General features: G+C 47.9%; 1 long non-coding RNA gene and 1 pseudogene across 1 annotated transcript in view; one reads left to right on the top strand and one right to left on the bottom strand.

The window, feature by feature from the left end:
* The window catches only part of LOC139240833 (uncharacterized), a 31,349-nt gene extending 31,161 nt beyond the window's left edge, over window positions 1-188 (bottom strand). Inside the window, exon 1 of the long non-coding RNA XR_011588748.1 lies at window positions 78-188. This is a non-coding gene — a long non-coding RNA (uncharacterized lncRNA). The remainder of the gene's footprint in view (window positions 1-77) is intronic.
* Window positions 189-561: 373 nt separating this feature from the next.
* The window catches only part of LOC139240778 (NACHT, LRR and PYD domains-containing protein 3-like), a 34,242-nt pseudogene continuing 10,865 nt past the window's right edge, over window positions 562-23,938 (top strand).

Below are 23,938 nucleotides of genomic sequence, written 5' to 3'. Positions count from 1 at the left end.
TGTGTGTGGGATCTTGCTGTGCACACATTGTCTGCTACCTTTCCCACATGAACACACTGACCACACTCCACAACTACCTGATTAGCTGTAAAACGCTTTGGGACCACCGTCACTGCTGAAAGTCGCGAAACAAATGGAATGTTTACTTTTTAAGTGCCGTTGGGAGTCCGGCGCAGGCGCACTGGGACGGCCACGCGCTGCGCGGGGCATCTGTGGCGGCGCGCAGATCTGTGACCGTTATGCGCGCGGCCGAGCACCGGTCTGTGACGTTGCGCGCGCGGCCGGTCTCTGCGTGCGTCTGTGACGTCACGCGCGCGATCGGGCTCGCGGTTGCGTTCAACGGTCCAACCGCCGCAATTGTTCAAATCAGGAGCCATGTGACCCCGCGCGGCGGAGCTGCTCTCCGATTGGTGGGAACAGCTGTCAATCCCCACGCGTGTATCCAATGGGAGTGGCGGACACGCGGCGCGTCATTAATCACGGCAACAAACGGCACTGCGGCCTTAGTGCGCATGCCCCATGCCCTCCCCACCTCCGGACACTGCGGTGCTTCCTGGGAAAGTTGGTTGCTGGTACCCGAAGCGGGGCGGCGGCTGCAGTAGGGATGTTCTCCTGGGAGCCGGAGAGTGAGTGCCCTCCACAGTGTGGGTCAGTGTCCGGGACTGTGGGTCAGTGTCCGGGACTGAGGGTGAGCGGCCTCCACAGTGTGGGTCAGTGTCCGGGACTGTGGCCGGGTGCCCTCCACAGTGTGGGTTAGTGTCCGGGACTGAGGGTGAGTGCCCTCCACAGTGTGGGTCAGTGTCCGGGACTGTGGCCGGGTGCCCTCCACAGTGTGGGTTAGTGTCCGGGACTGAGGGTGAGCGGCCTCCACAGTGTGGGTCAGTGTCCGGGACTGAGGGTGAGCGGCCTCCACAGTGTGGGTCAGTGTCCGGGACTGAGGGTGAGCGGCCTCCACAGTGTGGGTCAGTGTCCGGGACTGAGGGTGAGCGGCCTCCACAGTGTGGGTCAGTGTCCGGGACTGTGGCCGGGTGCCCTCCACAGTGTGGGTCAGTGTCCGGGACTGAGGGTGAGTGCCCTCCACAGTGTGGGTCAGTGTCCGGGACTGAGGGTGAGCGGTCTCCACAGTGTGGGTCAGTGTCCGGGACTGTGGCCGGGTGCCCTCCACAGTGTGGGTCAGTGTCCGGGACTGAGGGTGAGTGCCCTCCACAGTGTGGGTCAGTGTCCGGGACTGAGGGTGAGTGCCCTCCACAGTGTGGGTCAGTGTCCGGGACTGAGGGTGAGCGGTCTCCACAGTGTGGGTCAGTGTCCGGGACTGAGGGTGAGCGGTCTCCACAGTGTGGGTCAGTGTCCGGGACTGTGGGCGGGTGCCCTCCACAGTGTGGGTCAGTGTCCGGGACTGTGGGTCAGTGTCCGGGACTGTGGGTCAGTGTCCGGGACTGTGGGTCAGTGTCCGGGACTGTGGGTCAGTGTCCGGGACTGTGGGCGGGCGCCCTCCACAGTGTGGGTCAGTGTCCGGGACTGAGGGCGGGCGGCCTCCACAGTGTGGGTCAGTGTCCGGGACTGAGGGCGGGCGGCCTCCACAGTGTGGGTCAGTGTCCGGGACTGAGGGCGAGCGGTCTCCACAGTGTGGGTCAGTGTCCGGGACTGTGGGCGGGTGCCCTCCACAGTGTGGGCGGGTGCCCTCCATCTTGTGGCCTCATGTCATCGAAACAGAGAAAATAGGTGCTGGAGTAGGCCATTCGGCCCTTCGAGCCTGCACTGCCATTCAATAAGATCATGGCTGATCATTCCCTCAGTACCCCTTTCCTGCTTTCTCTCCATACCCCTCGATCCCTTTAACCGTAAGGGTCATATCTAACTCCCTCTTGAATATATCCAATGAACTGGCTTCAACAACTCTCTGCGGCAGGGAATTCCACAGGTTAACAACTCTGAGTGAAGAAGTTTCTCCTCATCTCAGTCCGAAATGGCCTGCCCCTTATCCTTAGACTGTGTCCCCTGGTTCTGGACTTCCCCAACATCGGGAACATTCTTCCTGCATCTAACCTGTCCCGTCCTGTCAGAATCTTATATGTTTCTATGAGATCCCCTCTCATCCTTCTAAACTCCAATGTATAAAGGCCCAGTTGATCCAGTCTCTCCTCATATAACAGTCCCGCCATCCCGGGAATCAGTCTGGTGAACCTTCGCTGCACTCCCTCAATAACAAGAATGTCCTTCGTCAGATTAGGAGACCAAAACTGAACACAATATTCCAGGTGAGGCCTCACTAAGGCCCTGTACAACTGCAGTAAGACCTCCCTGCTCCGATACTCGCATCCCCTAGCTATGAAGGCCAACATACCATTTGCCTTTTGTTACCGCCTGCTGTATGTACATGCCCACTTTCAGTGACTGATGAACCACTACACCCAGGTCTCGTTGCACATCCCCTTTTCCTAATCTGCCGCTGTTCATATTGTTAGATCTCTTAATTTCCAATGAAATACGAACTCCGATGGTAGTTTTAACTTTAATACTGGCAGAGAGCAACAAACTGCTGGCTGATTGCCAGTTTCTTTGTCTTACTGAGACACATGGTCAAAATGGCTGTACTTTATACCTGGATCAATTTACAGAAAAGAACTCGCCGCCTTTGATCTTATTGGCTCAATTGAAAGTCTTTTAACGTTTTATTGGCTCGCTACCCAAGGTCCGAAAATATCAAGTTGATTGATGAGTTAATGCAACATGCTGAGCAGCACGTAGCAGCCTTGACTTGGGGGTCTGTGAATTTTCACAGTCTGTCTAAATGAGCCTGTTTGAAAACTCTATCACATATAATATTCAGTCAGTGTGTTTTTGCCCCCAATATGGATAACCTCACATTTATCCACATTATACTGCATCTGCCATGAACTTGCCCACTCTCCTAACCTATCCAAGTTATCCTGCAGCCTCTTAGCGTCCTCTTCACAGCTCACACCGCCACACAGTTTAATGTCATCTGCAAACTTGGAGATATTACACTCAATTCCTTCATCGAAATCGTTAATGTATATTGTAAATAGCTGGGGTCCCAGCACTGAGCCCTGCGGCACTCCACGAGTCACTGCCTGCCATTCTGAAAAGGACCCGTTTATCCCGACACTCTGCTTCCTGTCTGCCAACCAGTTCTCTATCCACGTCAGTACATTACCCCCAATACCATGTGCTCCATAATGTGGGTGGGCGTCGTCCACAGCGTGGGTGGGCAGGCGTGAGGGACCTCCATAGTGAGGGTGGGTGTCTGGCCGGCACTGGGGGCAGGCAGGCGTGAGGGACCTCCATAGTGTGTGTGGGTGTCTGGGTGGCACTGGGGGTGGGCAGGCGTGAGGGACCTCCATAGTGTGTGTGGGTGCCTGGCCGGCACTGGGGGCGGGCAGGTGTGAGGGACCTCCATAGTGTGTGTGGGTGCCTGGCCGGCACTGGGGGCAGGCGTGAGGGACCTCCATAGTATGTGTGGGTGCCTGGGACTGAGGGCTGCGAGACCGGAGGAGGATGACAGAGTCCACGCACTGAGCCCGGTGCACGGAGTGCCCCCCCCCCATAGACATCTGGCAGGATCCTGATACACTGTGAAAACCCCTTACACACCTGGCAGGATCCTGCTCCACTGAAAACCCCTTACACACCTGGCAGGATCCTGATACACTGTGAAAACCCCTTACACACCTGGCAGGATCCTGATCCACTGTGAAACCCCTTACACATGTGGCAGGATTGTGATGCACTAAAACCTTAAGCACACCTGGCAGGTTCCTGATACACTGTGAAACCCCATACATGCCTGGCAGGATCCTGATACATTGAAATCCCATACACACCTGGCTGGATCCTGATACACTGAAAGCCCATCCACACCTGGCATGGTCCTGATACACTGAAACCCCATACAGACCTGGCAGGATCCTGATGCACTAAAACACCATACACACATTACAGGGTCCTGATGTACTGTGAGACACCATAAAAACCTGGCAGGATCCTGATACATTGAAATCCCATACACACCTGGCTGGATCCTGATACACTGAAAGCCCATACACACCTGGCATGGTCCTGATACACTGAAACCCCATACAGACCTGGCAGGATCCTGATGCACTAAAACACCATACACACATTACAGGGTCCTGATGTACTGTGAGACACCATAAAAACCTGGCAGGATTGTGATACACTGTGAAACCCCATACACACATAGCAGGATATTGATACTGAAACCCCATACACACCTGGCAGGATCCTGATAAACTGAAACCCCATACACACCTGGCGGGAATTCGATACACTGAAACCCCATATATACCTGGCAGGATCCTGATTTACTGTGAAACCCCTTACACACCTCGCATGATCCTGATGCACTGTGAAACCCACACACACCTGGCAGGATCCAAATACACTGAAGCCCCATACACACCTGGCAGGATCCAGATACACTGAAACCCCATACACACCTGGCAGGATACTGATACACTGTGGAACCCCATACACACCTGGCAAGATCCTGATACACTAAAACTCCAAGCACATCTGGCAGGTTCCTGATACACTGAAACCCCATACACACCTGGCAGGATTCTGATACACTAAAACCCCATATACACCTGGAAGGGTCCTGATACACTGAAAGCCCGTACACACGGGCCGATTATCGCTCTGCCGAGCACCTGGAACATCAGCCTCTAGTTACTTGAGGCCGGACTGACCGCGATCCAGTCACGGCATCGGAGCAACTTCGGAGTAAAACATGTCCATGGTTAATTATAATAATTAATTACTGTATAACATTGCGATAACAGTTTTAGTCAGGGAGGAATGATTTAGGGGGAGAATGGAGCAGGGATTTGTGTTTTGGCTGAAATAATGTCACTTTAATGCGGCGGTTATTTGTCAAACTGGCTGAAAAAAGACAGACTGCTCCCTTTAGAGAGAAGCACATTTCAGGAATGTTTCAGAAGGAAACTGTTCTTTCGGGACTGAAACCGCATTTCACACAGATAGGAGAATCCTGATCGTTAATCTTCATAAAATTAATTGCTGAAATTACCAGCAGGTAGAAGGGTCCTATCACCAAACTTTATATAGAAAGTAATTACTGAAATGAGGGCCCATACCAATCTTTATATTATCAGTAAATACTGAAATTACCAACAGCTAGGAGGGCCCATTCCAATCTTTATACTAACAGTAAATACTGACATTAGCAACAGGTCGGTGGCCCATCATAAATCTTCATATAAAAAGTAATTACTAAAATTATCATCAGTTAGGAGGATCCATCATCTATCTTTAAATAAAATGTAAATCCTGACATTACCAGTAGGTTGGAGAGTCCATCACCAATCTTTTTAGAAAGGGTAATGTATAGGAGAAAGAAAAAAATGGAGGCTTATGACCGATACCGAGGTCTAAATACAGCAGAATCTCCAGAGGAGTATAGAAAGTCCAGGGGTGAAATTAACAAGGATATTAGGAAAGCAACGAGATAGCACGAAAGTTCTTGGCAAGTAAAATCAAGGAAAACCCAAAGATGTTTTATAAATATATTAAGAACAAGAGGCTAACTAGAGAAAGGGTAGGGCCCATTAGATACCATGAGGGTAATCTGTGTGTGGAAGATGTGTGTATGGTTCTTCTGAATACTTGGCGTCTGTTTTCACGAAAGAGAGGGGCGAGACAGACACTGCTATCGAGGAAAAGTGTGAGGTATTCGATGAAAAAAACATAGTGACAGAGGAGGTATTAAAGGTTTAGCAGCTTTGAAATAGCCAAGGCTTGGACGACCATTTTCCAATCCTCTGGCTTCCGATGTGGTACTGGAGGACTGCTAATGTGGTACCTTAGTTTAAGAAGGGAGAAATGGATAGACCGAGTAGTTACAGGCTAGTCAGCCTAACCTCAGTGGTGGGAAAATTATTGAAATCAAGTCAGAAGGACAGGATAAATCTTCACTTAGAAAGACACGGATTAATCAAGGACACTCAGCACGGATTTGTTAAGGGAAGGTCGTGTCTGACTAACTTGATTGAATTTTTCGAGGAGGTAACTAGGGAGGGTCGATGAAGACAAAGCGTACGATGTAGTGTATATGCATTTTAGCAAAGCTTTTGATAAGGTCCCACATGGCAGATTGGTCACAAAAGTAAAAGCCCATGGAATCCAGGGCAAAATGGCAAGTTGAATTCAAAATTGCCTCAGCGGCAGGAAGGAAGTAAAGAGTAATGGTGATGGGTGTTTTTGTGACTGGAAGGATGTTTCCAGTGTGGTTCCGCAGGGCTCAGTACTAGATCCCTTACTTTTTGTATATACATCAATGATCTAGACTTGAATATAGGGGGTGTGATGTAAGAAGTTTGCAGATGAATCCAAAATCGGCTGTGTGGTTGATAATGAAGAGGAAAGCTGCAGGAAGATATTGGTCAGGTGGGCAGAGAATTGTGAGGTAATGTATTTTGGGAGGGCTAACAAGGAAAGGGAATACACATTGAATGGTAGGATACTGAGAAGTGTAGAGGAACAAAGGGACCTTGGAGTGCATATCCACAGATCCCTAAAATTAGCAGACCAGGTAGATAAGATGGATGATAAGGCATATGGAATGCTTGCCTTTATTAGCGGAGGCATAGAATACAAGCGCAGGGGGGTTATGCTTGAACTGTATAAAACACTGGTTAGGCCACAGCTGGAATACTGCGTGCAGTTCTGGTCACCAGTGCAAACACATCCTTCCTGTAATGTGGAGAGGGGACAGAGATTTACGAGGAAGTTGGCTGGAGTGGAGAATCTAAGCTATGAGGATAGTTTAGGTCGATGGATTTGTTTTCATTGGAACAGAGGAGGCTGAGGGGAGACTTCATTGAGGTATGTAAAATTATGAGGGGCCCAGATATAGTGCATAAAAAGGGACTATTTCCCTTAGCAGAGGGGTCAACAACCAGGGGGCATGAATTTAAAGTAATTGGGGGGAGATTCAGAGGGGATTGGAGGGGAAATGACTTCACCCAGAGGGTGGTGGGGGTCTGGAACTCTCTGCCTGAAATTGTGGTAGAGGCAGAAACACTCCCATATTTAAAAAGTACTTGGATGTGCACCTGAAGTGCCGTAACCTGCAGGGTTACCGACCCTGGAGCTGGAAAGTGGGATTAGGCAACATGGCCTCTTGTTGGCCGGCATGGACACGATGGGCCGAAATGGCCTCCTTCCATGCTGTACACCTCTATGATTCTATGATGAATTACCGAAATTGCCAACAGGTAGGGCCCATCACCGATCTTTATATAAACAGTAATTACTGAAATTACCCACAGGTCGGGCCCATCACCAATCTTTATATAAACAGTAATTACTGAAATTACCCACAGGTCGGGCCCATCACCAATCTTTATATAAACGGTAATTACTGAAATTACCCACAGGTAGGACCTATTACCAATCTTTATATAAACAGTAATTACTGAAATTACCCACAGGTCGGGCCCATCACCAATCTTTATATAAACAGTAATTACGAAATTACCCACAGGTCGAAGGCCCATCACCGATCTTTATATAAACAGTAATTACGAAATTACCCACAGGTCGGGCCCATCACCAATCTTTATATAAACAGTAATTACTGAAATTACCCACAGGTCGAAGGCCCATCACCAATCTCTATGTAAACAGTAATTACTGAAGTTATCAACAGGTAGGAGGGCCCATCAATAATCTTCATGTTGAAAGTGCTGATCTCCATTCATGGCCCCATCCCTCTCTCCGTCTCTAACCTCCCTCAATCCTACAATCCCGCACCCTTGGAATACTCCGTTTGGCCAACTCTGGAATCTTTGAGCATTTCATCCTTTACTCTTCCCATTTCTGGCGGCTGTGTATTTAGCTGTACTTGCTCTCTGCTCTGCAATTCCCCACATAACGTTCCTTACCTCCCTCGCTTCCTTTTAGGACACATGTTCAGACCCACATTTTGTTCAGCACACATCTTCTGAACGATTGCGTTTCTCTGAAGCGCTTGGGATGTTTTTTGATGTTAAAAGCATTGTGGAAATGCAAGTTTTTATAAGAACATAAATCATTGGGCCCCTCGAGCCTGCTCTACCATTTCAAAAGATTATGACTGATCTGATCATGGACTCAGCTCCTCTCCCCATAACCTTTTATTCCCTTATCGCTCAAAAATCTGTCTATCTACACCTTAAATATATTAAAAGACCCAACCTCTACAGCTCTCTGGGGCAGAGCATTCCACAGATTTACAACCCTCTGAGAGATGAAATTCCTCCTCATCTCAGTTTTAAATGGGTGGCCCATATTAAGACTACGCCCCCTAATTTTAGTTTGCCCTATGAGTGGAAATATCCTCTTTGCATCCAACTTGTTAAGCCCCCTTGTACTCCAAGTTTCAATAAGATCACCTCTCATTCTTCTAAACTCCAATATGTATAGGCTCAACCTATCGTCATAAGACAACCCCCTCATCTGCGGAATCAACCTAGTGGACCTTCTCTGAACTGCCTCCAATGCAAGTATATCCTTCCTTAAATAGAGACCAAAACTGCATGCAGTACTCCAGGTGTGGCCTCACCAATACACTGTGCAGTTGTAGCAGGACTTCTCTGCTTTTATACTCTTATCACCCTTGCAATAAAGGCCAACATTCCAGTTGCCTTTCTGATTACTTGATGTACCTGCATACTAACTTTTATGTTTTGTGCACAAGCACCCCAGGTCTCTCTCTCCTCCAGCACTTTGCAATTTTTTCTCCATTTAAATTATAATTTGCTTTTCTATTACTTATGCCAAAGTGGTAACCTCACATTTTCCAACATTATACTCCACCTGACAAATGTTTGCCCTCTCACTTAGCCTGTCTATATCCCTTTGCAGATTTTTTGTCTTCTCCTCACAATTTGCTTTTCCACCCATCTTTGTATCAGCAAAGTTGGCTACATTACACTCGGTCTCTTCATCCAAGACATTAATATAGATTGTAAATAGTTGAGGGCCCAGCACTGATGCCAGTGGCATCCCACTAGTCACTGATTGCCAACCGGAAAATGACCCATTTATCCCAACACTCCGTTTTCTTTTAGTAGGCCCAACCACTCAACCTATCTTCATAAGTCAACCCACTCATCTCCGGAATCAACCGAGTGAACCTTCTATGAACAGCTTCCAATGCAAGTATATCCTTCCTTAAATACAGAGACCAAAACTGTACGCAGTACTCCAGGTGTGGCCTCACCAATACCCTGTTAAGTTGTAGCAGGACTTCTCTGCTTTTATACTCTATCCCCCTTTTTTGTGACAGCGTGAGTGAAGCTGCAGATAACTAAATTCTATAAGTTCTCAAACTTGGTTCTAAATTACTGCCAGAAAATAACTTCAAATCTAGTTTTGAGAAATTACTGAATCGATGTGGCATTTCCCCAGTGGGGAAAGGAAAGGACTCTGACTGTTAGTTTGATTGGACGCACGTGCGTGGGCACACAGTGAGCCACAGGCACATGTGAAGAATACTCCAAAAATCAATATTGTGCATCATCTCACTAAAGTGATATGATTCGTAACATTATGCATTAGAGCTAATATTAGTGGAACAGTGGGAAATGTCCTCACCACCTATAGTGCTCATTATTCATATGCTGGACACCCAGACACATCTCCTTGAAAACATGGACGATGTCACTGCCCACAGAGACCAGAGGGATCACACCCAGCTGTATATGTGGTAGATAGTATAATCATAAATTACCTTCATTTAACAAGAAGACTTTAAAAAAAAAAAATATTAAACACAAATCTGTGAATAAAAATAATATAATACCAACTGACAGTAAGCGACAATGAAAGATCATTTAATTCATCAATGATCAGCCTCCCCATATTTCCCTGCAGAATATTCCCGACCTCAGGAATAGGCTGGTTTGGGCCTGCACTGTGAGTAAATCTCACCAATGGGCGCTGCCAGTGCGAAGTCTCTGCCGACGGGAGCCCGTGTGGAGATGGGCTGTGGAGATCAGGGCGACTCAATGAATTTCACTGGGCAGCTGTCTGTGTCGCACCTGATGTGGAGAGTTGATCGTAACACTGGGGAAATGATCAATCCCAGAGCTCACAGTTGGTTTACTGATGGGGGAAGGAGTGACTGGGTATCATGTGTAACAAGACAGCATTCTCCTTCTGATTTAAATATATATTTCTAACCCTCCTATTGATATATTTATTACAGAGCATCAGAATCTGGGAATGCCTGAAATCACCATGGCTGAAGGTCCAAACAAGGGAGAAGATCCTACATCTTCAAGAATGAGAATGGACAGAGGTAGCTTCACAAAATTATTTCAATATAATCTCTCTCTTGACAAAGGGTCCAGGTGTCGCGCGAGAACCTGAGCTCTCACAGGTAGAGGGAACATAACATAAGAAATAGGAGGACGCCATTCGGCCCGGAGAGCCTGCTCTGCTATTCAGTATGATCATGGCTGATCTTTACCTCAACTTCACATTCCCACACTATCCCCATATCCTTAGATCATAATATCCAAAAATCTATCGAACACTGCCTTGAATATACGCAACAACTGAGCATCCGCAGCCCTCTGTGGTAGAGACTTCCAGTGATTCAGCACCCTTGACTGAAGACATTTCTCCTCGTCTCAGTCCTTAGTAGCCGACATCCCAGTTCTAGACATGCCAGGCAGTGAAAAGAAGCTCCCATCATCTAACCTTTCAATTCCCTTAAGAATTTATATGTTTTAATGAGATCACAAGGCAACAGGACAGCAGCTGAGTATAAAGAAGGGGGTGAGTGACCATCTCGAGGGACACCGCAGTCACAGGTGGAGGGAGCCGCTGAATACTGGAACTGCCAAGTAGATTTCTGCTATTGGGGTGTGTAAGGTAGATAGAGACAGTGATTCAGAGGAGGGGCTTCCTGAGAAAAAGTGTGAAGCAGGAGGCCTCCCCGAGTGTTGGGTTATGAGTTTGAGAGCAGGTGACCCAAATGACGAGGAGAAAAATGTAGAGGTGCCTTCTTCCATATTTCGGGGAATAGGCTACTTCTGGTTCCAGAGGGAAGAACATCTTAGAACGGCTGTGACCATTTTCTGGGAAGACAAGGAGAGCAGAAAATAGTCCAGTACAAAGCCAACAACGCAACTAGAAATACATTGTATAAAATCATTTTCGATACATGAGCATCTCTGGCAAGGCAGCATTTATTGCCCATCCATAGTTTCCCTTGAATATTTGGTGGTGGGTCACCTTCAATCGCGGCAGTCTATATGGTGAAAGCACACTTTGAGCTGTTGGGTAGGGAGTTCCAAGGTTTTGATCCAGCGATAATGAAGGTGGCCGATATATGTCCAAGTTAGAATGGTGCGTCATTTTAAGGGGAACTTGGAGGTGATTGCGTTCCCTTGCACCTGTTGCCCTCATCCTTCTCGCTGGTGAATGTTGTGATGTAGTTATGCTGTTGTCGCTGCCTTGGCGAGTTACTGGAGTGCCTCCTGTAGACAGCACAATGTAGTGTCCAGTAGGCCAGTGATGGATGGAGTGAATCGAGGAAGATTTTCTTCCACTCAAAGTGAGTTCTAACGTGACTGAACATTCTAATACGGACACCGTAGTTCCTGTCACAAGTGGGACAGACAGTTGTTGAAGGAAAGGGTGTCAGGGACTGCTTTGCTGCACGCTCCTTCCGCTGCCTGCGCTTGATTTCTGTATGCTCTCGGCGCTCAGCTCGCTCCCAGATTCTCTTCCTCCACTTATGGCGGTCTTGGGCCAGGGACTTCCAGGTGTCGGTGGGGATGTTGCACTTTAACAATGAGGCTTTGAGGGTGTACTTGAAACGTTTCCTCTGCACACCTGGAAATAGCACAATACAGTGTCCGGTAGGCCAGTGGTGGAGGGAGTGAATGTTTAACCCAATGGTTGGGGTGCTGAGCAAGCACAATGTAGCATGCGATAAGCCACTGGTGGAGGGAATGAATGTTTAACCCAATGGATTGGGTGCTCATCAAGCAGAGTGTTTTGTGCTGCATGGTGTCGAGATTCAACATTGAACTGCTCGCGTCCAGACAAAAGGAGAGTATTTATCAGTGCCGAGTAGGTAGTGGAAAGGATTTGGCGAGTCAGGAGTTGAGGCACTCGCTGCAGACTACCCATCTTCTGACTTGCTGTAACTACGGCACTTATGTGGCTAGCCCAGTTCAGTTATCGGTTGCTGTGGGAGACATGGTGATGGTAATGACATTGACTGTCACGGGGAGGCGGCTATGCTCTCTGTTGTTGATGATGATCATTACCTGAAACTTGTGTGGTGCGGATATAATTTTCCACTTATCAGCCCAAAACTGAATGTTATCCAGTTCATGCTGCATGCGGGCATGAACTGCTTGATTATCTGTGCATTGCGAATAGATTCAGAAAACTGCAAGTATCAGCGAGCAGCCTCACTTCTGACCTTGTGATGAAGCAAAGGTCAATGATGAAGCAGCTGGAGATGGTTGGGTCTAGTATGCCGCCCTGGTTTGAGAGCTATATTGAGGAATTAAAAGTCAGGCCACAGATCGAAAACCAAGACATCAAGGTGGTGATCTCAGGATTGTTTCACAGTGGGCTGCTGAGGGAGCAGGAGGTAATGTCAGTGTGGGACTGCAGGGCTGGGGCAGGTCAGTGTGGGATTACAGGGCTGGGGCAGGTCAGTGTGGGACTGCAGGGCTGGGGCAGGAGCGAAGGTCAGTGTGGGCCTGCAGGGCTGGGGCAGGTCAGTGTGGGACTGCAGGGCTGGGGCAGGAGCGAAGGTCAGTGTGGGCCTGCAGGGCTGGGGCAGGACAATATTTGACCTTGGGCCACTCGAGTGAGTTCAGCGAGAAAAGGGGTGGGCGTGATATTACCAGGCTAATCACAATGGTTTTACAGGAAAGGTGGATTGAGCAACACAAATAGTATCAGATGAGAAGACCGGAGCTTGGGAAAAGCTGGATCTGAAACCTGGGAGTGTAATAACAAGAAGTGCTGGAGCAGGAGCAGCAGATTTGTGAAATAGTGTAAAGATATTTCCAGGAAAAATGGATGGAGATTTTGAAGTAGTGAGATAAAAAATCATTTTACTTATTTTTAAAAACAAGGGTGAGCATTAAAAAAGAACATCGACTGAATGTTACTTGCGTGAATGTAAAAATCATTCCCAACACATTTGAAATGTAAAAGCAAGACTGATGAGGTGCAATATCTATGCGAGGTGGCTTAGATTTGAACATGACTATGGGTGAAATGCTCCTGGTTAGAACATTTGCAGCAGAGAGAGAACATTGTTGTGGGTAACTATTAATAGATGGTTCGAATTGGGCCCAAAATCAGATCAAAGCGTTTATAAGAAGTGAAGTAATAATTCAAGGCCGTTGGACTCGCGATGAAACATAGAAAATAGGTGCAGGAGTAGGCCATTCGGCCCTTCGAGCCTGCACCGCCATTCGATATGATCATGGCTGATCATGCAACTTCAGTATCCCACTCCTGCCTTCTCTCCATACCCCTTGATCCCTTTAGCCGTAAGGGCCATATCTAACTCCCTTTTGAATATATCCAACGAACTGGCCTCAACAACTTTCTGTGGTAGAGAATTCCATTGGTTCACAATTCTCTGGGTGAAAAAGTTTCTCCTCATCTCGATCCTAGATGGCTTACCCCTTATCCTTAGACTGTGACCCCTGGTTCTGGACTTCCCCAACATCGGGAACATTCTTCCTGCATCTAACCTGTCCAGTCCCGTCAAAATTTTATATGCTTCGATGAAATCCTCTGTCGTTCTTCTAAATTCCAGTGAATATAAGCCTAATTGATCCAGTCTTTCTTCATATGTCAGTCCAGCCATCCCGGGAATCAGTCTGGTGAACCTTGCTGCACTCTCTCAATAGCAAGATTGTCCTTCCTCAGATTAGGAGACCAAAACTGCACACAATACTCAAGGTGTGGTCTCACCAAAGCCCTGTACAACGACAGTAAGACCTCCCTGCTCGTATACTCAAATCCTCTTGCTGTGAAGACCATCATGCCATTTGCTTTCTTTACTGCCTGCTGTACCTGCATGCCTATCTTCAATGACTGATGTACCATGACACCCAGGTCTCGTTGCACCTCCCCTTTTACTAATCTGTCACCATTCAGATAATCTGCTTTCCTGTTTTTGCCACAAGTGGACACATTATACTGCATCTATCATGCTTTTTCCCACTCACCTAACCTGTCCAAGACACCCTGCAGCCTCTTGGCATCCTCCTCACAGCTCACAGTGCCACCCAGCTTAGTGTCATCTGCAACCTTGGAGATATTACATTCAATTCTTTTGTTTAAATCATTAATATATCTTGTAAAATGCTGGGGTCCCAGCACTGAACCTTGCAGCATCCCACTAGTCACTGCCTGCCATTCTGAAAAGGATGCATTTATTCCCACTCTTTGCTTCCTGTCTGCCAACCAGTTCTCTACCCACATCAGTACATTACCCCCAATACCACGTATCTTAATTTTGCACACTAATCTCTTGTGTGGGACCTTGTCAAAAGCCTTTTGAATGTCCAAATACACAACATCCAGTGGTCTCTCTTATCCCACTCTACTAGTTACGTCCTCAAAAAATTCTGGAAGATTTGTCAAACATGATTTTCCTTTCATAAATCCATGCTGACTTGGACCGATCCTGTCACTGCTTTCCAAATGCGCTGCTATTACATCTTTAATAATTAATTGATTCCAGCATTTTTCCCACTACTGATGTCAGGCTAACCGGTCTATAATTCCCTGTTTTCTCTCTTCCTCCATTTTTAAAAAGTGTGGTTACATTAGCTGCCCTCCAATCTATAGGAACTGATCCAGAGTCCATGGAATGTTGAAAAATGACCACCAATGCATCTACTATTTCTAGGGCCACTTCCTTAAGTACTCTGGGATACAGACTATCAGACCCTGGGAATTATCGCCATTTAATCCCATCATTTTCCATAACACCATTTCCTGACTAATAAGGATTTCCCTCAGTTCCCTCGGTTCCTCCTTCTCGCTAGACCCTTAGTCCCCTAGTATTTTTGGGACATTATTTGTGTCTTCCTTAGTGAAGACAGAACCAAGGTATTTGTTCCATTGGTCTGCCATTTTCTTGTTCCCCGTTATGAATTCACCTGAAGGTGGATTCTAGTTATGGAAGATGATGTTTTGAGGAGAAAGCATATAATTCCTTTAGTTTGTAAACAGGATTTTGGTAGTGTGAATGTAGGTGTTACAGAGGAGAATGTGGGACCATAGGCAGAGATTACTGTAGAGAAGGATTTGAATTTGAGAAAAATAGCCGTGATGGATCAGTCTCCAGAGGTAAAACACTCCAGGATGTTAAAGAAAGCCAAGGAGAGAAGAGACAGACTGCACAATTTTTCAATCCTCTTTCGATATAAACAATATACTTGACCACTGAAGGAACCCAGGTACCGCCTCTGTTCAGGAATGGAGTAGAGAGGATAAATCGGGTAACTGGACCAATTAGTCTACGGCCGTTATGGACAGACTCTTCGAATCCGTAATACAAGGTTGATTAGTGAACGTTGGGGTTTAGGGGATGATGAGGGGAAGCTGGAACGAATTAGCTGTAGAAAAGTCGTGTTTGAGAAATTTACAGACTTGTTTTAAAGAATTGACTGTAGATCGATGCAATGTAGCACATGGTGTATATGGGCTTTCTGTAGATGTTTGATAACGTGGCTCACGGAAGGTACCAGCCCAAGGTATCTGAGAAAAAGTAGCCGCCCGGATAGAATGGCGATAACTTGTTTAGTTTTCTCCATTTGCGTTCACAGATCCGAACTCTACAATCAGAGAATTCTTGGCAGACTGTAGCGATACCCAGCTGTTCGAATTAACGAAATTCTACCGTGACAGGCTGGAACAGGCGATGGAAGGAGGGGTAGACGGAGTCAGCTCGTTGTTAACATACAAGAGGCATTTCAGTGGACAAGAACATCGGGTGAGTGGGAGGGATACAGAGAGAGTTTGGATTATTTCAACATCACAGAACTGGCAGCATATCCGAGTTTAGAATCAGAAAATGTTACAGAAGAGAAACAGCCCAGTAGGAAAGCGAGGATTAAAACTGTTAATGTTGTAAATCTGAAACAGTAACACAAGTGTGAAAATACCCAGCAGATCCGTCAGTCTCTGCACAAAGATAGGACAGGGTAACGGGTCTGAGATAACCCTTCGTGGGCTGAAGGCAAAAGGAACCAGGAATTTTAGTAGCACTGGGAAAGAGAGGCGAGAAACAACCGGGAAGTTCCTGAGATATGTGACCTACAAACAAATTAAAGCAAACTGAGGAACTGTGAAATGAGAATTAATCCTCTGCATGGTAAAGGAAAGATACTGTTTTAGAAAGTGCTAAGCCAGTGAATAAGTATTGGACCCAAACAGCCCAAAAACCGATGTGAGGATTGTTTGATCAACCCAATAGAATAATTCAAATGATATTTGTTGTGTTCCTAACACAGATGAGACTGCACACAGGGAGGTTAAAGTAAGTGACCTCAGTCTTTATTAGGACACTCCAGAGTGAGTAACAGGCCTTAGGGGCCGGCTTATATACAGTGCTCCCAAGGGATGCTGGGATCCCTTGGGACTTCAGGGGATGAGCTCCCTGGTGGCGGAACATGGGAATGCATGCTTTACAGGTGCACAACATGACTTCGCCACCCCTCCCAAAGTCAAAGTGAAAACTATTTACAAGGGTGAGGCGGTCGGGAGCCTTTCTTTCCCTGGTGGACCGCCTCGGTACAAATGTCTGTTCTGGTGTGTTGGCTGTGCCCCCGCTGGGCTGGCATGTTGTTGGCCCCGCAGGGTTGCTTGGTGAGCCTGGCCTTGTTGGGCTGTTGAGTGTGATGGGTTCGATTTCCTAGTCCGGGGTGGTGTCGTTGATCCTTTGGGTGTGTGTAGTTGGCTCGAAAAAGGTAGTGTCTGCTGTGGGTTGTTCAGGGCAGTCTGTGAACCGCAGCCTCGTTTGGTCCAGGTGCTTTCTGCAAATTTGTCCATTGTCTAGTTTGACTACAAACACCCTACTCCCTTCTTTAGCTATCACCGTGCCCGCAATCCACATACACAGGGTCATTCAGATCAATTTCCTGTGACACAGTTGCGCAACCATTGTTTACATTTTGTTGCTGCCTGTTTCTATCTGATCCTGCAGGTTGGGGTGAAGCAGCGAGAGTCTGGTTTTAAGTGTCCTTTTCATGAGTAGCTTAGCCAGGGGCACCCCTGTGAGCGAGTGGGGTCTCGTGCGGTCGCTGAGCAGTACTCAGGACAGGCGGGTTTGGAGTGAGCCTTCTGTGACTCGTTTGAGGCTCTGTTTGATTGTTTGTACTGCCCTCTCTGCCTGCCCATTGGAGGCTGGTTTAAACGGGGCCAAGGTGACATGTTTGATTCCATTGCAGGTCATGAATTCTTTAAATTCAGCACTGGTGAAACATGGCCCGTTGTCACTGAACAGTATGTCAGGCAGGCCGTGGGTGGCAAACATGGCTCTCAGGCTTTCAATGGTGGCGGTGCTTCCCGACATTATTTCACATTCAATCCATTTTGAAAAAGCATCCACCACCACCAGGAACATTTTACCGAGAAACGGGCCTGCATAGTCGACATGGATCCTCGACCATGGTCTGGAGGGCCAGGAACACAAACTTAGTGGTGCCTCTCTGGGCGCATTGCTTAACTGAGCACACACGCTGCATTGTCGTACACAGGACTCTAAGTCAGAGTCGATACCAGGCCACCACACGTGGGATCTGGCTATCGCTTTCATCATTACTATATCCGGGTGTGTGCTGTGGAGATCTGAGATGAACGTCTCCCTGTCCTTTTTGGGTAGCACTACGCGGTTACCCCACAACAGGCAGTCTGCCTGAATGGACAGCTCGTCCTTTCGCCGCTGGAACGGCTTGATTAGCTCTTGCATTTCAACGGGGATGCTGGCCCAGCTCCCAAGCAGTACACAGTTTTTTTTACTCGGGACAGCAGAGGATCTTGGCTGGTCCAAGTCCTAATCTGGCGGGCTGTGACAGGTGATTTATCATTTTCAAACACTTCCATGGCCATCAACAAGTTTGCAGGCTGCGCCATTTCCACCCCCGTGGTGGGCAATGGTAGCCGACTGAGAGCATCCGCACAGTTCTCGGTGCCTGGCCTGTGGCGGATGGTATAGTTATACGCTGATAGTGCGAGTGCCCACCTTTGTATGCGGGCTGAGGCATTAGTATTTATCCCCTTGTTTTCAGCGAACAGGGATATGAGGGGCTTGTGATCGGTTTCCAGCTCAAATTTGAGGCCAAACAGGTACTGATGCATTTTCTTTACCCCGAACACACACGCTAATGCCTCTTTCTCAATCATGCTGTAGGCCCTCTCGGCCTTAGACAAACTCCTGGAAGCATAGGCGACAGGTTTCAATTTCCCCGCAACGTTAGCTTGTTGTAATAGACACCCGACTCCATAGAACGACGCATCACATGCTAGCACGAGTCTTTTACACGGGTTATACAATGCAAGCAGCTTGTTCGAGCAAAAAATGTTTCTGGCTTTCTCAAAAGCAATTACTTGTTTTTTTTTCCCCATATCCAGTTCTCACCTTTACGCAATAACACATGTAGGGTGCTTAACCCCGGTAGGAAGTTACCAAAATAGCTGAGGAGTCCCAAGAACGACCGCAATTCCGTGACGTTCTGTGGCCTGGGCACGTTCCTGATAGCCTCTGTCTTGGCGTCTGTGGGCCGAATGCCGTCCGCCGCTATCTTTCTCCCCACAAATTCCACTTCTGTTGCCATGAAGACGCATTTCGACCTCTTCAGCCGCAGCCATATGCGATCCAGTCGCTGGAGGACCTTCTCCAAGTTTTGTAGGTGATCGACGGTGTCCCGACCCGTGACCAATATGTCGTCCTGAAAAACCACTGTGTGTGGTACCGACTTGAGTAGGCTCTCCATGTTTCTCTGGAAGATCGCTGCAGCCGACCGAATTCCAAACGGGCATCTGTTGTAGATGAACAGTCCCTTGTGAGTGTTGATCCAGGTGAGGCTCTTCGAAGACTCATCCAGCTCCTGCGTCATGTAGGCCAAAGTCAAGTCGAGCTTGGTGAACGTCTTGCCTCCTGCCAGCGTCGCAAATAGGTCGTCTGCCTAAGATAGTGGGTATTGGTCCTGCAGCGAGAAACGCTTAATAGTTACTTTATAATCGCCGCAAATCCTGACCGTGCCATCACTTTTGAGTACTGGAACAATCGGGTTGGCCCACTCGCTGAATTCCACTGGAGATGATGCCCTCGCATTGCAGCCTGTCGAGCTCGATTTCCACTCTCTCCCTCATCATGTGAGGTACCGCTCGCGCCTTGTGGTGAATGGGTCGTGCCTCTGGAACCAAGTGGATCCGCATCTTCGCCCTGGAAAAGTTTCTAATACCTGGCTCAAAAAGGGAAGAAATTTTGTTAAGAACCTGGGTACATGAGGCCTCATCGACATGTGATAGCACTCGGATGTCATCCCAGTTCCAGCAGATTTTGCCCAGCCAGCTCCTTCCAAGCAGTGTGGGGCCATCGCCTGGGACAACCCAGAGTGGCAGTTCGTGCACCGTGCCCTCGTAGGTGACCTTGACCATGGCGCTGTCCAGGACAGTGATCAGCTCTTTGGTGTACATTCTCAGTTTCGTGTGGATGGGGCTCAGGGCTGGTCTGAGTGCCTTGTTGCACCACAGTCTCTCAAACATCTTTTTACTCATGATGGATTGGCTAGCGCCAGTGTCCAGTTCCATGACTACGGGTAAGCCATTCAATTTTACGTTTAGCATTATAGGTGGACATTTCGTCGAAAATGTGTGCACCCTGTGTACTTCAGCATCTGCCTCCTCTCTCTGAGGCTCGAAATTGCTTTGATCCACCATGGGCCGATCTTCCTCTGCCACGTGGTGGTTAGCAGGTTTTGCAGAGCTTGGAGGTGCCCCATTGTTCCACAGCTCTTGCAAACATACCCTTTGAAGCAGCATGAATAGACTGAATGGAAGCCTCCACAATGCCAACAAGGTGTGAATTGCCTTGCATTCATCCTTTGTTGCGGACTCTGGGCCATCTGGGTCACCTGAGGCCTGCTGGCAGTTGCATACTCATGGGTTCTGCCCTGTACATTTCTGCTCGCAAACACAGTTCCAGTTAATTTATGAACATTGCTAGCACTTGTGTGCTGAGAGATTTGTTTGGTGTTATCACTGGTGGACATAAACGCCTGTGCTATGGCAATGGCCTTACTGATGTCAGTGTCTCTACAGTCAAAAGCTTTCAGAGGATGGTCTCGTGGCCAATGCCCAGTAAAAAAAAAGTCTCTGAGCATTTGCTCCAGGTAGCCATCAAACTCGTGTTGTCCTGCAAGTCGCCTTAGCTCGGCGACATAGCTTGCCACTTCCTGACCTTCAGATCGCTGGTACGCATACAACCGATACCTCGCCATCAGCATATTCTCCCTCGGGTTAAGATGCTCCCGAACCAGTGTACACAGCTCATCATACGACTTATCTGTGGGTTTCACTGGAGCCAGAAGATTCTTCGAGGCTGTAGGTCGGTGCCCCGCAGACCGTGAGGAGGACCGCTCTCCTTTTGCAGCGCTTCCTTCTCCATCCAGCTTTTTGGCTACAAAGTACTGGTCTAACCGTTCGACATAGGCTTCCCAGTCCTCACCCTCCGAGAACTTCTCCAGGATGCCCACAGTTTGTTGCATCTTTGCGTTAGATTCGTGTACTTGTCGCCAGTTGTTGTGTTCCTAACACAGATGAGACTGCACACAGGGAGGTTAAAGTAACAGTGACCTCGGTCTTTATTAAGACACTGCAGAGTGAGTAACAGGCCTTAGGGGCCGGCTTATATGCTGGGATCCCTTGGGACTTAAGGGGATGCATTCCCTGGTGGTGGAACATGGGAGTGCATGCTTTACAGATACACAACAATATTGATTCAGGTATCTGAGCGAAATCAACTTGTTGTTTCTATGACGATCCTCTGGATGTTCCAGCAAATTAGAATCATAGAAACTTACATCACAATGAGGCCATTCGGCCTGTCGTGTCTGCTGACTCTTTGACAGTTCAGTCCTAATTAGTCTCAAATTCCAACTAGTTGTCCTTCACCCAATCGGCTGCTCATCCTCCAGTACCTGTCCAACTCCCTTTTACAATGGTTCATGGAATCAGCTTCCACCACATTTTCAGGTAGAGCGTTCCTGATCCTGACAACTCTGACAAAACAATTCTCCTCGTCCTCCCTCTGGATCTTGTTCAGTGATTGTAAATCTATCACCTCTGGTTATTGAACTACTCTCCAGAGAGAATCGTGTTTTTCCTCTATCTTCTCCATCAAAAGCTCTCATCATCTTTAAAGCCACAATTGGGTCACTTTCTTTGTTCCAAGCAGAACATTCCCTAACTTTTCCAACCTTGGAGTCTGAATACTAACCGATCCAGACAAGATCTCAGCACGGGATACCAAAGAGTTACTGAAACTCTCCCTATTTATACATCACCACCAGAGGTGTCAAACAGACACTTCCATGTAACTGATGGCCCTCATCCCTGGTGCTGGCTGTAATTTATTAACCCATGTCTTTCCGAGTGACTATTTTGTACGTATTATGCCCAAAGGTTTCCCCACCATTGACATTAGGCCGACTGACGTGCAATGGCTGGGTTTACACCTCTTCTCTTTTTTGAACAGGAGTGTAACATTTGCAAATCTCCAATCCCCTAGCACCACTCACATGGCCAAGGAGGATTGGAAGATTGTGGCTAGACCAACGACAATTTCCACCCTTACCTCCCTCAGCAACTGAGGATGCACTTCATCCGGATAGGATGTCTTTATACTTTGAGTGCTGCCAATATTTTAAGTGCTTCCCCTTACCTTTTTTCATCCAGTCCGATTTCTCTACTTTGTGTCCCCCCCCCCCAGTCTACTGCCACACCTCGCCCTTCTGAGTGTCGGGGACTGAAAGCAGGCAGGATGTGTTACCACGGGGGTGGGGATTGCAGTGTGAGAGTGTAGGGGTCTGAAAGCAACACCACCTTATTTTCCTCTTCCAGCTCCACCAGCATAATAAGAGTAGAATCTGTCCCCGTTAACATTCACTGCTGTCCCTTCACTCCAATCATCAATATATTTATTATTATTCTTTACAGAAAGTCACTGAGCTCACAGAGAAGGGAAACCGGGCGAACAGTTCGAAACTTCTCCTAAAGATGGTGATGGGGAAAGGCTCTGGGGCCCAAAGGGTGATGTGGGAATCCTTTGTAAATATGTGCCATGGGGTACCAAAGCTGGACAAAGTACTGAAAGAAGTACAGGAACATGGTACGGTAAAATCACACACTGGATTCAAACTGACATCTAAATTACATATTTTAATAACATTCTGCACAGATTTGCTTTGATGAAAACTAATTTTATTTAAACAGGTTTCTTTCGATTTGATAACATGAAAGCCACAGACTGTTTCTCTGAAGTTCCCAGTCAGCTGAAAGGTAGGTGATCGGGGGAAGATTTCAACAGATTTTACTTCATTTCTGACGATCAGAAGCTTTATCGACCAGTAGTTTAGCGATTTCTACAATCTGGGGATGAAATGTTCAACAGATAGGCAAACAGAATTCAAAACTTCATTTTCACTTGTCACTGAAATGTGACATTGAAATATGTGGTTACAATTCTCGCCGGGTTTGGGATTATCTGTAAATTTACAGATGATGTCATTGATCCAGCAGTTTATCCAGTGTTCCTGTGACTGGCCTTTGCAGCCAGTGAGTGTCTCTGACCGGATCAACATCAAACTCCCATTGGTCAATCACTCTAATGCTGCGATTTATCGGCAGACACAGTGAATGTATTGGGGCTTCCCTGGATGAGTCACATGGATGATGTACCAATGAGCCGAGTACTTAGCCATAGACCAAAATATTCCATTGCGCACTGCTGGATTCCCGGCCGTTTATCTGCCTCCCGCGACCAATATAGCGGGCAGGAAGTGTGTACACATGTCCAGGCTGAAGGGCGCCACCTGTGATATTGGATCGGGTTTCACTGTGGTGTCGGGTGCCCACGGCAGTATGACGTAAGAGTGAATGTTGTTAAACTTAGGGTCCATTGCTTCCTGCAGGATCCTCTCCCGCTTTGGGTACACTGCAACATCTCACACCAGGTGCTGAATCCGCCCAGCAACACCGGGCACAAACCGGCAGGAAGGAGCCCTTACCAGCGCTCCTGAAAGGGATCATGGGGAACTTACCGTTTAGTAACTGACTTGTGGTTTCAGGCAGCGGGATACGCTCTGGGCCTTCCTTGATGTGTGCTATCATTCTGCAAAGTTCGTCTTGTTTAAGGAGAGCAAGATGTTCCTGACCTTGCACTGTTGTAGGCCGACGTATGAACAGTTTGGCTGAAATCAGGTGTGGTCTCATAGCACTGCCTTCGGGACTGGGGGAGGAGAGGGACAGTGAGGAATGGGGCAGTGGTGTGGGGACAGTATGGGACTGGGGGGTGAGTGTGACTGAGGAATGGGGCAGTGGTGTGGGGACAGTATGGGACTGGGGGAGGAGAGGGACAGTGAGGAATGGGGCAGTGGTGTGGGGACAGTATGGGACTGGGGGAGGAGAGGGACAGTGAAGAATGGGGCAGTGGTGTCGGGGGACAGTATGGGACTGGGGGAGGAGAGGGACAGTGAGGAATGGGGCAGTGGTGTGGGGACAGTATGGGACTGGGGGAGGAGAGGGACAGTGAGGAATGGGGCAGTGGTGTGGGGACAGTATGGGACTGGGGGAGGAGAGGGACAGTGAGGAATGGGGCAGTGGTGTG

The sequence above is a fragment of the Pristiophorus japonicus genome, chromosome X, assembly GCF_044704955.1.
Source record: "Pristiophorus japonicus isolate sPriJap1 chromosome X, sPriJap1.hap1, whole genome shotgun sequence".
Classification (NCBI taxonomy): Eukaryota; Metazoa; Chordata; class Chondrichthyes; family Pristiophoridae; genus Pristiophorus; species Pristiophorus japonicus.
The sequence above is the reverse complement of the archived record's forward strand: the minus strand, read 5'-3'. Positions and strand labels throughout refer to the sequence as shown.